Genomic DNA, 12,916 nt, shown 5'->3' on the forward strand with positions numbered 1-12,916 from the left:
AATCAAGGTGGGTGTAGAAGGTTGGGCCTAGGGAATGTATAATGGTATTAAATGTATATATGTATGTATATATATCTATATATAATGATATAGATATATAGATGTACACATATAAGGCCCCCTTCACACGTCCATGAAAAAACATGCACGTGTGTTACGTCCGTTTTTCAAGTCCGTTTTCCTTTTTTTGTGTCATCTGTGGGAATGAGGTATGCTACCCGTGTGTGCATGTTGGTTGTCCGTTTAAGCGTGTGAGAAAAAACTGTCATGTGTATGTGTTGTCCGTGTGAAATTATGCGTGTTTCTGATGCACAATGTCGAAGATACATACCCACTGACAGCAGAGAGTCGCGCATAGAGAATGAACTGGGGTGAACTTAACCCAAAATCATTGTCATACCACGCCTGTGTCTGGGTGTCGCGTCCTGATTTGCGGTCACCCGTGAAGGACTCACCGGTGAACGCTAATCCTCAGTGTAACTTAATGGAGTACCCCTCTCTCATACTCACCGTTCCCCGATCACCGGAGCGCGGCTCTGCACGGCTGTTCTCTAAACTCCGGCGGCTTTTCCTCTTTAAAAAAGCCGGCCGCTCATTAAACAATCTCGTATTCCCTGCTTTCCCCACCCAACGCCACCTATGATTGCTTGCAGTTAGACACGCCCCCACGCTAATAATAAGTGGTAATAAGGAGATTGTTTAATGAGTGGCCAACTTTTTTCAAAAGAGGAAAAGCCGTTGGAGTTTAGAGAACGGCCGTGCAGCGCCGCGCCGGTGATCGGGGAACGGTGAGTATGAGAGAGGGGGGAGACTGACCGACAGACAGCGAGAGAGGGACAGACAAGACCGAGAGAGACCGACAGACATAGAGACCGACCGACGTATTGAGGGAGATTGACAGACATAGGCAGGAAACCAATGAATGCCCGGCATCACTAGAAAAAAGCACAAAACGTACACGGAGCATACAGAGATGCATCCGTGTCACGTATTGTGCGCACATAACCATTGACTTTCATGGTGTCCGCGTGTGCGTGTCACGTGCAGAAAACGTACATGCTTCCGTGCAAAACGGAAACACATACGGATCACAGACACACGAACATTCTGCAATAACGCAGGTGTGACCTCAAACATAGATTAACATTGGTTCACGTTTGGCCGTGTCTCCGGGACATACGGAAACGGGCCAAACACGGACGTATGAAGGGGGCCTAACACATACATATAATAGGTATATACATAGACTTATCTATATAGATAGGTATATTGATTATATATATATATATATATATAGATATATGTATGTAATAAGGTTAATTCTCTTCAGGACCACAGCAGGAACTACCAGAGGAGCATGAGCCCCCGGAGGATCCAGAGCCCCCAGAGGTGCATGAGCCCCCGGAGGATCCAGAGGAGCATGAGCCCCCGGAGGATCCAGAGCCCCCAGAGGTGAATGAGCCCCCGGTGGAGGTAGAGCCCCCTGCTGGATCCATCAGTCCCTCTGTGTCCGACGAGGAGGAAAGCCGTAAGTGTTTAACATGAATCTCGTATGTCTCTTAACACTAAGCAGAAACAAAAATTATAATTTAAAACCTTTACCATTCCCTCCACAGGAATCCCAACTTTCGCAGACCTCGTCTCTTCTCACTCAAGCATTGTTGCTGCGCAGAGAAGAATTATATCTGCACAGAGGAGACTGATGGCCAAGCTCAACCAACATGCTCGGATGATGTCCCGTTATGCGGCTGGGCAAGCGGAGGGCAGCGGGCATTAATTTCCTTAATATTTTTGTGTTTTAATTTACATGTTTTATAAACACTTTAAAATGTATATCTGCTGTTTGGTAGTTTTCATTTCAAAAAGGAAGTAAACATCTATCACAGGGGTCAGGAACCTTTTTGGCTAAGAGAGCCGTAAACGCCACATATTTTGAAATATAATTCCGCGAGAGCCGTACAATATGTTTAAAGGGCCATTGACAGATCAATCGCTCCAATGTTCACTTAGTACAGCAAGGAATGCTCCTCCCTGCTGTATAAAGCCACAACTGGACTGAAACAATGGTAATTAGCAGTAAAAAAATCAAATAAATAACTTACATTGTGAACTTGCGATGCATGACATCAGTCCAGCAGTCTGGCTTCTTCTTTTTCCTGCGCATGACTGGAAGCTGGCATTCTTCCCACCTGATGTTGAGAGAATGCCAGCTTTGAGGCATTCGCAGAAGAAAGAAGCTGGAATATTGGACATGTCACACAACGCATTGTCAGTTATGTCAATTATCTATTTTATTATTTTACAGCGAATTATTGTTTAGGTCCAGCGGTGGCTTAGTGCAGCAGAGAGGAACACTCCTTTGTGTACTAAGTGACCGCTGGAGCAATTGTATCTGTCAGTGGCCCAGACACCCTGCTTCCCATACAGCCTGCACCCCCCATATCACACACACACACTGCTCCCCATACAGCCTGCACCCCCCATATCCCACACACTACATCCCCATATGTCACATACCCTGCTTCCCATACAGCCTGCACCCCCCATATCACACACAATACACCCCCATATCTCACACACCCTGCTCACATATCTCACCCTGCCTGTACCCCAACTTACCCCTCTCAAACACTCTGCACCCCTTCACATGCTTCTGTCACAGTCTGCAGCCCTCATATGCCCCTCACCCTGCAGCCCCCCTCACCCTCATGTCCCCTCTTTTCTTATTACCAGTCATGTGTCCAAATCTCCTTCAGGATTCAGTATCTTGCTTTCTGCCCGGCATCCTGTGTCTCCTCCCACACAGTCAAATGGGCGTGACATCATCGCAGGTCCTGCAGGATGGAGATTCCGTCTGCTGTGCAGGTCAGGACTAGCACTCCTGCAGCTCAGACATGGCTGGTGGCCTCTCCAGGTCAGGGGCCCCTCTACTGACACTGGGCTCCCCTGACTCACAGTTCGGCCACTACACAGCAGCACTACACATAGACGCAGAGCGGCTGTCGGGCCCCTATGTGTACTAGTGCCGCTGTGTAGTGGCCGGTCTGTGGGGAGCCCAGTGTCAGTAGAGGGGCATCTCACTTCTCGGTCCCCCGCTGATCCGGTCTCCTCGGCGAGTCGTCCATTGCTGTCGCTCGCTGACCTCTCAGCAGGCGCGCAGTGATGACGTCACCGCGCTCGCTGCAGAGCTGTCAGAAGAACGCCGACAGTCACAGCGGGGAGAATGATAAGAGAGCGCGCCGCTCACTCTCTCATCATTGCTCTCAATTGTATCGGCACCTGCGATGCCGATGCAATTGAAAGCTCGATCCTCGGCGGGGGGCGGTGACAGCGCGGCCACCGGGCCCCCCTGAGTAGCCGGGTGCTGGCGCCGGCCCTGATCCTTCCCATAGACAGGTAGGAGCCCTGTCTGCGAGCCAGATACGGCCATCAAAAGAGCCATATCTGGCTCGCGAGCCATAGGTTCCCGACCCCTGATCTATCATCACTCACAATCATTATATTACATGTATGCATCTGTATACATGCACCAACCCATCTGCATCCCGCCTTTGGCCTGTTAGTAAGCAGCGGTGGCCGGACCCATGCTCGTACTTATTACTGTCGAGTGAGTTGTCGGTAAGGGCACCCGTGGGTTGTGGTGACTGATGGTGAGACGGTTAGGGGAGGTGTAGTCCCAGGTGTATGGGAAAAATGGCTGGGGAAGGTGACGTGCCGAGTTGGACCGGCGGTAAATGGTGTACTCACAGTTCACAAGAATTACACACAGAGTCCCGTGTAGCAAACAGGGGTCCCTCCCTCTTGCACTCAGTGTTTGTGTCTTTAACTGGTACATACATACATACACACAGCCACATATATCCATAGGCAACATCCAACGATGCTGCCGACACATGTCTGGCTCCTGGGGGAAATCCTCCGATCTTGTCTTCTTCCCGTAGTATGATCCATTGTGCAGAAGCGCAGGTGAAGTTGCGAAGTACAGTAAGCTGAAATACCTTCCTGACGTCACCACGTTAAGTGACCGCACGTGCGTCACTGGTCCTTCCACTCCCTGTACCTATCCGGCGTGAATGCCCACTGGATGATTGCATGGTGATCGGAGGCTTCCCCAGGACACGGACATGGATTGGCAGCATTAGGGTTTTGGTGGACATGGTGAGTATGCAAAACTTCAAACACATCTATTCCTCCAAGCAAAATGTAGTCCTACTGTAACTATTCATGGAGACCACAAAAATGAGGTATGAAAAACTTTTTATTGTCAGTGTTGTCATGGCAACGCCCACAAACAATGATGGGCAATAATCACACAAATATACATAAAAAACAATATTTTAAACAAACAAAAAAAATGTATTATCGGCCGCCCTGTTGTTGGGATGCCACATATTTGGCCAGCTGCACTCCGTGCTGCTTAACTGCTGTGGCCAGTGTGCGCTGTGCCGCTGCCAGTGTGCGTTGTGCTGCTGCCACAGTGCGCTGTGTCGCCAGAATCCTCGAGTGTGAGGCCTGAAGGTCTTCTAATGTTGGTATTTCTATGGAGGGAATGGTACAACTTAAAAAGGCAAATTATATGTAGATATATCATTTAGAGGTACATGTTTGTTGTTTAAACTTACGGTTTGGGTGTTCCTCCTCGTCCGGTATAGACGGGCTGAGGTTCCACCCAAATCCTCTGGCATCACCTTCAGCGGCTAGGGTGAGACAAAACACTTCATAGTACATCACAGCTGGAGAGACTGCTTTATACGTGGAGGACTGGAGAGGCTGGCTGCATAATTATACATGGAGGACTATGGAGGTGTATTCTAATATATGATTGGTTATGTGGGACCCTTTATACTCTTTGTAAAGGAGGCTTTACACGCTATGACATCGCTAATGCGAACTCGTTGGAGTCACGGGATTGGTGACACACATCCGGCCGCATTAGCTGTGCCGTTGCATGTGACACCTATGAGCGATTTGGCATCGTTGCAAAAACATACAAAAATGCTCATCGCTGACATGGGGTTCCATTCTCAAATGTCGTAACTGCAGCAGTAACGAAGTTGTTCCTCGTTCCTCCGACAGCACACATCGTTCCGTGTGACAACGCAGGGACGAGGAACCTCTCCTTACCTGCCTCCCGGACGATAAGGAAAAAGGTGGGCGGGATGTTACGTCACGCTCATCTCCGCCCCTCCGCTTCGATTGGGCGGCGGTTCATTGACGCGGCTGTGACGTCCCTGTGACACTGAACGAAGCGCCCCCTTAGAAAGGAGTCGGTTCGCTGGTCACAGCGACGTCGCCGGGCAGATAAGTATGTGTGACATGTCTGGGCGATGCTATGCGGCACGGGCAGCGATTTGCCCGTGTCGCACAACAGATAGGGGCGGGTACCCACACTAGCGATATCAATACCGATATCGCTGCGTGTAAAGCGGCCTTAAGGCTGATAGAGAAATATAGATAGATATTATATAGATAGAGAAATATAGATAAATAGAGGTATTTCAGATAATGGTAAATCTGGGAGCTGTAGGTAAGATAGCTCTATCCTGTCAAAGTTATATTGCCCTATTTTTAACTTAAAAAATTACTGTAAGGCCCCCTTCACACGTCCGTGAAAAACACGCACGTGTGTTACGGGCCATTTTTCGGGTCCGTGTCCCGTTTTTGTGTCCGTTTTTATGGTCCGTGTGGCACCTGTGTGAATTGCGTATGCTAGCCGTGTTTGTGTGCAGAACGTCCGTGTGTGCGTGTGGAATTAACGTGTATGTGTACGTGGAATGTCCGTGTGGAATGTCCGTGTGTGTGATGCACAATGTCGTTTATAAATGTCGGCTGACAGCAGACAGAGTTGCTCGATGAGAATGAACTCGGGTGAACTTCACCCGACTTCATCCTCATACCGCGGCTCTGTCTGTGTCGAGTACTGATCAGCGGTCACCTGTGAAGGATTCACCGGTGACCGCTAATCCCCCGAGTGACTGAAGTTTCCCCCCCTCTCTCATACTCACCGTTCCTCGATCCCCGGCGCGGCCCTGCACGGCATTCACACTGCTGCGGCGGCTTTTACTATTTTGAAAAAGCCGGCCGCTCATTAAACAATCTCCTATTCCCTGCTTTCCCCGCCCACCGGCGCCTATGATTGGTTGCAGTGAGACACGCCCCCACGCTGAGTGACAGGTGTCACACTGCACCCAATCACAGCAGCCGGTGGGCGTGTCTATACTGTGCAGTAAAATAAATAAATAAATAATTTAAAAAAAACGGCGTGCGGTCCCCCCCAATTTTAATGCCAGCCAGATAAAGCCATACGGCTGAAGGCTGGTATTCTCAGGATGGGGAGCTCCACGTTATGGGGAGCCCCCCACCCTAACAATATCAGTCAGCAGCCGCCCAGAATTGCCGCATACATTATATGCGACAGTTCTGGGGCTGTATCCGGCTCTTCCCGATTTGCCCCGGTGCGTTGGCAAATCGGGGTAATAAGGAGTTATTGGCAGCCCATAGCTGCCAATAAGTCCTAGATTAATCATGTCAGGCGTCTATGAGACACCCTCCATGATTAATCTGTAAATTACAGTAAATAAACACACACACACACACGAAAAAATCCTTTATTAGAAATAAAAACACACACATATACCCTGGTTCACCACTTTAATCAGCCCCAAAAAGCCCTCCATGTCCGGCGTACTCCAGGATGGTCCAGCGTCGCATCCAGCGCTGCTGCATGGAGGTGACAGGAGCTGCAGCAGACACAGCCGCTCCGGTCACCTCCACACAGCAAATGAAGACAGCCGTGCGATCAGCTGAGCTGTCACTTAGGTTACCCGCTGTCACTGGATCCAATTACAAATTGGGGGGGGAACGCACGCGTTTTTTTTTTAATTATTAATTTATTTATTTTACTGCACAGTATAGACACGCCCACCGGCTGCTGTGATTGGGTGCAGTGTGACACCTGTCACTCAGCGTGGGGGCGTGTCTCACTGCAACCAATCATAGGCGCCGGTGGGCGGGGAAAGCAGGGAATAGGAGATTGTTTAATGAGCGGCCGGCTTTTTCAAAATAGTAAAAGCCGCCGCAGCAGTGTGAATGCCGTGCAGCGCTGCGCCAGAAATCGGGGAACGGTAAGTATGAGAGAGGGGGGGAAACTGACCGACAGACTGTGAGAGAGGGAGATAGACAGACAGAGAGACCGACAGAGAGACAGAGAGAACGACCGACGGACTCAGGGAGATTGACCGACATACACAGAAATAGAAAGAATAGCCGACATCACTAGAAATAAAAACACCAAACGGACACGGACTATAGGTAGATGCATACGTTTTTACTAACGTGTGTGCACATACCCATAGACTTTCATTGTGTCCACGTGTGCGTGCTCCGTGCAGATAACGGACATGCATCCGTGCAAAACGCAAACACATACGGATCACGGACACGCACACACGGACATAATGAAATAACGGACGTGTGACCACAATCATAGATTAACATTGGTGCACGTTTGGCCGTGTCTCCGGTATATACGGAAACGGACCAAACACGCACGTGTTTCACGGACGTGTGAAGGGGGCCTAAGGCAAACCTGCTCCGATGACATGAAGTGAGGAGGGAGAGACTGAAGGTGGCTCCGGCTGGTGCTCCGCCTCTGCTGGTGGATCCTGCTGTGGCTCCTGGTGTGGTGTAGGCTCCAGCTGTGGCTCCAGGTCTGGTGGAGGCTCCAGCTGCGGTTCCGGGTCTGGAGGTGGGTCCTGCTGGGGCTGCGGCTCTGGATAAAATTATACCTTGTAATATTTGCACGTGGGGGTAACTCACAAGAAGTACTGTTGTGGTACTACTCATGTGCTGTGTGTCATGTGGGTGTAATTACTCATGTGGTACTACTCATGTTAAAGAGCCACCATATAATGGGCTAACCAATGTTAACACTAGTGCTGAGCGTACACGGACTGTTATGCTATGTGCGCACGTTGCGTACAGTCACTGCAGAAAATTCCGCAGCGATCAGAAGAGCACATGTGCGCTTTAAATCGCTGCATAAATGTCCGTGGTGAAAGCCGATTCCATGCGCTCTGCCTGCAGCTCCTCCCATAGACAGAGCAGGAGCTGCCGGCAAAGCGCAGGAAAGAAGTGACATGTCACATGTCATGTAACTGCATGTATTTACGCAACGTGCGCACATAGCCTTAACGTCCACATACGCAATGTTTATGCGCTATCCCGGACCCCATTGACTTATATGGCCACTGGATTACGGCGCAGATCGGACTTTTTTATAAATATGTCAGTGATCCGCCAGCCCCAAGATTATTGGACATTCAAACAACTTTCGTTAACACCACTCACCAGGTTGGAGCTGGCTCTGAGAACGGATGCTGGCAATGCGGTTGCTAGACCTGTAACGCAGATCTGATAGCTTCTTCCTTATTTGTGTAGTTGTACGCTGCACCCCAAATTTTCTCAAAAGGCCCCGACTAATCCTCCTCAGCACTGCCTTCTTGTGGAGCACAGGATGGACATGGTGTTCAACACAATCATAATCTCTGCTGTCCACCATTTTAATTAGATATGTGACTTCTGCCTCTCCCCAAGCTGATGACCGATTTCTGGCTGCCATATTTCAGTAGGCCACAACAACACCATTAGACCCGCCCAACTAAAATCAGCGCCATCCAATAGAATTCTAACGTCGACGCAAAGGACTTGCGAGACGCAATTGCGATCAAGAAGTCCTAACCGGGGACGCAGCTGCGTTCGCTACGTGACCTGAAATCAGCGATTATGGCTACTTTCATGTATTTTTAACACGATATAATAATGTCTGTGATGTCCATTCTGAATTGTCGGCCATTCTGAATTGTCATTCTCTATAGTGGCCACTGATGCGTTGTCATTCTCTGATTGGTGGCCACTGATGCGCTGTGATTGGACGACTGATGCGCTGTGATTGGATGACACTGTCTCTATATAAAAGGGAGCGAATTAGCGATTCCAAATGCATTCATCTGGATTTACCTCTGCGTTCCCATCTGAGTCGCAAGTCTGTACTTTGTGGATCTAAACCATCTACTTATTTTGCAAGGTATGTTTGCGATCTCAAATTGAGATCGTAGTTGCGTTCTTGTATTAATTATATTACTTTTTAAATATTTAATAGTATGATATATTATATATTTGTTGATATTAATTCTATGCAATCATGATTGTGTTCTGCATTGTGCTACGGCTTTTTAGGCTTGCAAGCAAATGGAGGGAGGGCTAGGTTTTGTTGATTGCCATATTCTTCCAATGCTTGGGCATTTCTAATGTGGTTTATGATTTTTGAAATATGTTTTGCCAAGGGCAACCATTGTGTAGTGCCATGCCTTTCAATGCTAGGGCTTTTCTATTGTGGTTTGTGATTTTTCAAAACTGTAACATGTATTCTTTTGGTAACACTGTTCACTTTTCTGTTTTTAGATGTCTTCTAATAGCCATGACTTTATTAGAGACTTGATAGAGATGTATCGCTCCATGCCCTGTTTATGGAAAATAAAGTCAGCAGATTACAGTAACAGATATAAAAAAAGGGACGCCTATCTCAAACTGGTCGACCTGGTAAAGAAATATAACCCAACAGAAAATGTGGATGAGACAGTAGTTAAAAAGAAATTACAGGCCCTCCGCACTGTCTTTAAAAGAGAATTAAATAAGGTGGAGAACTCATCCAAGTCAGGTGCCGGAACTGAGGAACTATATGTTCCAAAGCTCTGGTATTATGACTTGATGAGCTTCACTAGAGATCAAGAGCTTCCTCGGCCACTGGAATCAATGATAGCGGTGGAGGAGGAAGAAGAGGCTGAGGTCCGATCACACTCTCCTGTCCGTGATGTAAGTACCTTTTTTTTTATTACCTTTAATTACCATTTAAACTTTGTATTTTGCATACTGTTGAATGACATTTCTTATCCTGTATTAGTTCCCTCACGTGTACCCATGTGCCTGCTGGTTGAGATATCCAATTCAAAAACACAATACTGTATTTGGGTGTTGCTGTAAGTTTTAAAATTATTTTCTGGGTTTGCTTTAATATAATATTTGTCTTCTTCGTGCAGGACCACTTTCAAGCTGCGGACACACCAACAGGTGCGAATGATGCTATGAATGATGCTGAAGAACAACACAGTCAAGCTGTGCGACAGTGCGCATCCCGTAAAAGAAAATCCACCTCGTCTTCCAGCTCTAATTCGGCCAAACTTATCGATCTGGCCAACATTATTTTAAATCAAGGAAAAAATAACGCCAAGTGTGGTTTTACACAATTAGCTGATGAACGACTACAGCAGCTCGACCCAATACAAAGAAGGCATGCCGAAAGAGTAATGTTAGAGGCTCTAAATCAAGCAGCAGAGGGGAAACTGACAGACAAATCAACCGTGTTAGACCCGACTCAATTGTCATACCCTTCATGGAATGCCACTCAAGAACATATACAAAGCACACCAAGGAGGATTAACCCACATTATCCCATGGGTCAATCGCAATCGACCCAACATTTTCCGATACCTGGTGAACGATTTTCCTTTTCGGACTCTTATTATCAAGATTTGTAGTTTTTTGTGGTTTTTTTCAAATGGTTTAATATGTTGTGTTTGTTTGCTTGTTTCCTTATTTGTTTAATTTTAATAAACATGTTTTTTGATTTAAAAATTGTTGCTGCCTTTAATGCATACAGCTAGTAGCTGCCCTAATAAGGCTGGGTAATGTGCTGGGTTGAGGTCAGGTCAGTGAAGGGGTGGGATTCTGCTAGGGGAAGATATGGGTAGATTGACTGAAAAATTGGAAAGTTATGTGTGTTGAAAAAATGAGAGGGGGTTTATTTCAGAAAGATAGGCACTAGAAATACACACACATATGGCTTGAACACTGGCAAAAAGTATAACATTTCCAATAATGTCACTCTGATATGCATCATTATACTAACTATAGTCAGGGCAATGGACAATGCGCATGAGTAATACCACATTAGTAGTAACAGCATACAGTGCACACATGAGACATAGCACATGAGTACTACCACATGAGAAGTACTGCCATACAGTGCACACATGAGACATTGCACATGACTAGGACCACACGAGTAGTATCACCATACAGGCCACAGGGCCTACACACTACAAGATGCACAAAGCTGGCTCACAGGTCAAGCACAAGTGATACAAAAGTCCTGAGGAAGCAAGACCAGTACCATAACTGTTAACTTTCACGGTGGCCAGCACCCGTGAGTGGTTTACAGAGACTGTTAAAACCCGGCCAATAAGAATCTCAAATCAAGGGTTTAAAAATAAATACACATAAACACCTAGGGACCACATCTTTATTACTTCCTCTCACCTATGAAACTATGCTGATCTTCTGTCTTCTTCATGCTGATGCTGCCCGTGCTGTCATAACACGTCAACGCTGCCTTAGTAACCTAACGAGCGGGTTACTATAGCAACGGCGATTAATGAACCAGGAAATCAGAAATTCAAATGAAGTTCTCGTACCGGAGCCTGCTCTGATCCGGAGTCGCTGGGTGGTGGCTCGAGCGTCTACAGACCCAGGGGGCCCGGTGGTCCACTCCGATCTGAAAGGGGGCTGGCACTTTAGGGGACGTAAGTGTACAGCCAGAGTCGTGTTTTTAACTTCGTGACACCACCCACGCCGCACCAGGACACACACACCAACTGCACATATACACACATAGCAGACACACATGGATACACCGAGCACATACATACATAGCGCACACATAGCATAGCGGGGAGAAGGCCATATCTGGAGAATTGGTATTCGGAGTAGACAGGGTAGAAGGTGGCGAAGGCCCATCTGTGCAATAATCATGCTGGCTAATCAGCAGCTTGATATGTCACACCTGTGAGGTGGGTGGATTATCTTGACAAAGGAAAAGTGCTCACTAACAGAGTTAAGCGGGCTTTACACGCTGCGACATCGCTAATGCGGAGTCGTTGGGGTCACGGAATTTGGGACGCACATCCGGCCGCATTAGCGATGCCGTTGCGTGTGACAACGATAAGCGATTTTGCATCGTTGCCAAAACGGGCAAAATCGCTAATCGGCGACACGGGGGTCCATTCTCAAAAATCGTTACTGCAGCAGTAACGAGGTTGTTCCTCGTTCCTGCGGCAGCACACATCGCTGCGTGTGACGCCGCAGGAACGAGGAAGCTCCCCGTACCTGCCTCCCGGCTGCTATGCAGAAGGAAGGAGGTGGGCGGGATGTTACGTCCCGCTCTTCTCCGCCCCTCCGCTGCTATTGGGCGGTGGTTCAGTGACGTTTCAGTGACGTCCCTGTGACGCTGCACGGACCGCCCCCTTAGAAAGGAGGCGGTTCGCCGGTCACAGCGACGTCGCCGGACAGGTAAGTATGTGTGACGGCTGTTGTGCGACACGGGCAGCGATTTGCCCGTGTTGCACAACAGATGGGGGCGGGTACTCACACTAGCGATATCGGGACCGATATCGCAGTGTGTAAAGTAGCCTTTAGACAAATGTATGAGCAATATTTGAGAGAAAAACACCTTTTGCATACATAGAAAAAGCCTTCAAACTTTGAGTTCAGCTCATTAAAAATGGAAGCAAAAACAGTGTTGCATTTATATTTTTGTTCAGTGTATCTATATATGTACTGTATCTACTGTATCTATCTAGCTAGCTAAAGATAGATAGATGAATATAGGACACCAGGACACACACACCAACTGCACATATACACACATAGCAGACACACATGGATACACCGAGCACATACATACATAGCGCACACATAGCATAGCGGGGAGAAGGCCATATCTGGAGAATTGGTATTCGGAGTAGACAGGGTAGAAGGTGGCGATGGGGTAGAATGTGGAGATGGGGTTGCAGCAGGATAT

The 12,916-nt window shown here is 47.7% G+C and overlaps 1 long non-coding RNA gene across 1 annotated transcript; it reads right to left on the reverse strand.

The window, feature by feature from the left end:
- Nucleotides 1-4,253: 4,253 nt before the first annotated feature.
- On the reverse strand, nt 4,254-7,768 carry LOC142295120 (uncharacterized). The gene is made up of 3 exons (XR_012751370.1): nt 7,589-7,768; nt 4,623-4,697; nt 4,254-4,538 (listed from the first exon to the last, which is right to left on the reverse strand). It is a non-coding gene; the product is annotated as an uncharacterized LOC142295120 (long non-coding RNA).
- Between the last annotated feature and the right edge of the window lie 5,148 nt (nt 7,769-12,916).

The sequence above is a fragment of the Anomaloglossus baeobatrachus genome, chromosome 3 (assembly GCF_048569485.1).
Source record: "Anomaloglossus baeobatrachus isolate aAnoBae1 chromosome 3, aAnoBae1.hap1, whole genome shotgun sequence".
NCBI classification, from domain to species: Eukaryota; Metazoa; Chordata; class Amphibia; order Anura; family Aromobatidae; genus Anomaloglossus; species Anomaloglossus baeobatrachus.